Source organism: Halictus rubicundus, unplaced genomic scaffold (assembly GCF_050948215.1).
Source record: "Halictus rubicundus isolate RS-2024b unplaced genomic scaffold, iyHalRubi1_principal scaffold0688, whole genome shotgun sequence".
NCBI lineage: Eukaryota > Metazoa > Arthropoda > Insecta > Hymenoptera > Halictidae > Halictus > Halictus rubicundus.
In genome coordinates this window covers 14,751-17,500 of record NW_027489229.1, presented here as the reverse complement: position 1 = coordinate 17,500, position 2,750 = coordinate 14,751, and positions in this window count along the sequence as shown.

The following is a 2,750-nucleotide window of genomic DNA, read 5'->3' as shown; positions in this document are numbered from 1 at the left end:
TTCCTCCACCCACCCCCGCGAACGCTGCCTCTTCTGCCCCCGTTACTTCCTACGCCAGCATTGCTGGCAAAAATTCCCAAGTGAAGCGGCGTACCGACGCCACTAGCTTGGAAATTTCCAACAACTTGGGAATTCCCACCGGCTTGGGAAATTCCCAGGTACCGCGTACCTCTCCCCGCGGGAATGCGGTCCCCGCCCCTCCGCAACCGTTGCTAGCGCCTAACGGCGTAATCCCTCTACCCAAGCCCCGACTCGCGCAGCAGGTCATAACTGCTGCAAAATCCATGCCGCCCAAGCACCAGGTCATCGTGACCCCCACAAATCCCGTTGCCGGAGACTCCACAGCCGTTAAGCGGCTTATCTTCAAAAATGTGGATCTACGAAAAGCCCAGGTTGGGATTAGCTCGGTTCGCCCCACCCGGGACGGTGGTTTTATTATCGAGACCCCCAATGCTAAAGACCTCAAATTATTCACCGAGAATGACGGTCTCCGTAAAGCCGGTTTCAATATCGCGTCCCCCAAATCCGAGCTCCCCAGGATTATCGTTTACGATATCCCTAAAGAGCTCGAAGCCGATGAAATCGCGGAACATATCCGGGCCCAGAACATTCACTCCTCCCCTATCACCGACAAAGCCACGTTGCGTCCCCTCTTCAAGGTAGGACGCAAAGATAAAGAAGGAAACGACTGGGTAGTCGAAGTATCCAGTTGTATCCGCGAAACCCTCCTCCCCAAAGAGAAAATATATGTCTCCTACTCTAACTGCCGAGTGGCTGACTATCTAGTCGCCACTCGTTGCTTCAAATGCCAAAAATATGGCCATATAGACAAATATTGTAAAAGCACAGAAATAGTGTGCGCCTTCTGCGCCAAAACCGGGCACTCCACAAAGGAATGCCCCAACAAAGAAACCAGTCCCTCCTGCGCGAACTGCCGAGCCCGTAAGCTCCCCCATAACCACTCGGCAGGTAATAAAAACTGTCCCTCGCGTTCGGCCGCCTTAATACAAAAGGCAACCCGGATTAACTATTCATGAATAGTTATTCCCTCCGTTCCGGTCCGCGTCCCCCACCCGTAACCCCAACCCAACCATCAACCGCTCCGACAGACACGCACACTGCAGAGTGCATCCAGTGCATCCCACTATTAAAAATTGCGCAGATTAACATGCGGCGATCCCGGATAGTGGCATCTGAGATGTCTCACATGCTTAACTCCGGAGAAGTTGACGTTATTCTAGCGCAAGAACCATACAATATCGGTGGAACAATCACGGGATTTGGTCCTCAGAATATCGCGATTATCGGTGCCCCGCGTGGCGGAGGTTCCCAAGCCGCGATAATCGCTAAGGGCTCCACCTTCACAATTCTCAAGCTCGCACATCTCTCCGACTCGCATACCGTCGCCGCTGAAATCTCAGGTCCCTTCGGACACCTCTACCTCGTCAGTAGTTACTTTCAATACTCTGACTCCATAGAAACCGGAATCGCGACTGTCCAGAAAGTCCTTGATGCCTTGCATGATAAGCCAATAATCCTGGCCATCGACACTAACGCTAGGTCCCCTCTGTGGGATGATCTGCCCTGGTTCATCCCGAAAAATAGTACCCATAGGTCAAATATCCGTGGCCGTGCCTTCGAACTCTTCATCTCCCAAAACAACCTGAAAATCATAAACACTCCCGGACAACCCCCCACCTTCCGTAATCACAAGGGTGAGTCTAACATAGACGTCACCCTCAGAACCCCTGAAACCGAACACCTATCCTTCACCTGGAAGGTCCTGGACGGTAGGACTTCCAGTGACCATAACGTAATCTTCATTGAAATATCCGGTCCACCCCCTGAGAATATCGCCTGCACCACTTCCATGCCCCCCGCCCAGGGCAGATTTGCATGCCACAGAGCCAACTGGGACAGATTCATCTCAGAATACACACGACTTCTCCCCGAGAATGCCCCCACATTAGAATTCACGTGCCGCGAAGACGTCCAAAGGGCCATTACTCACCTGGAGAGCGTCATCTTGACTGCGTCAACGATGTCGATCCCCAGGAAAAAATGGTACCCCAGAGCCGTTCCCGGATGGACGGTCGAACTCACGCGATCAAAAAGAAACGCCTACCGCCTCCGACGTGCTTTCCAACGCGAGAAAGATCCGGCCCGTAAAGAAGAAAAACGCCGCGCATACTCGCAGGCCCACAAAATGTACAGAAGACTCTTCCGCAACTCCGCTAGGAGCGGCTGGAGGGAATTCGTCACACGAATGGGCCTCGTAAATCCCTGGTCTGTGCCATACAGAGCCGTCTTCGGGAAAAATATCCCCCCGCCGTTACTTTCATCAGTTCTCCTGAACGACCGCCATACCGACAATTGGAAAGAAAGCGCAAGCGCGCTACTTGCAGCCCTCAGCCCAGACGACTCAGATCCCGACAGTGAGTCGCACGCCATAACGCGCCGTAACTTCAACATCGCGATAGACACTAACGACGCCCCTGACTTCGATATCCATGAACTGGGTGTAATCATTAACAAACTCGGCAACAACCGCTCCCCGGGACCCGACGGTATCGAAGTACCCGCCCTAAAAAAGGCCTTCAGCCTATCGCCCAACGTGTTCCTAAAAATATTCAATGGTTGCCTGAAGTTCGGCCTCTTCTCATCAACATGGAAAACAGGCAAAATTAGGGCCATCCTCAAGGCCCCTGATAAACCTGAGACCATGCCCTCCTCTTATCGACCTATATGCC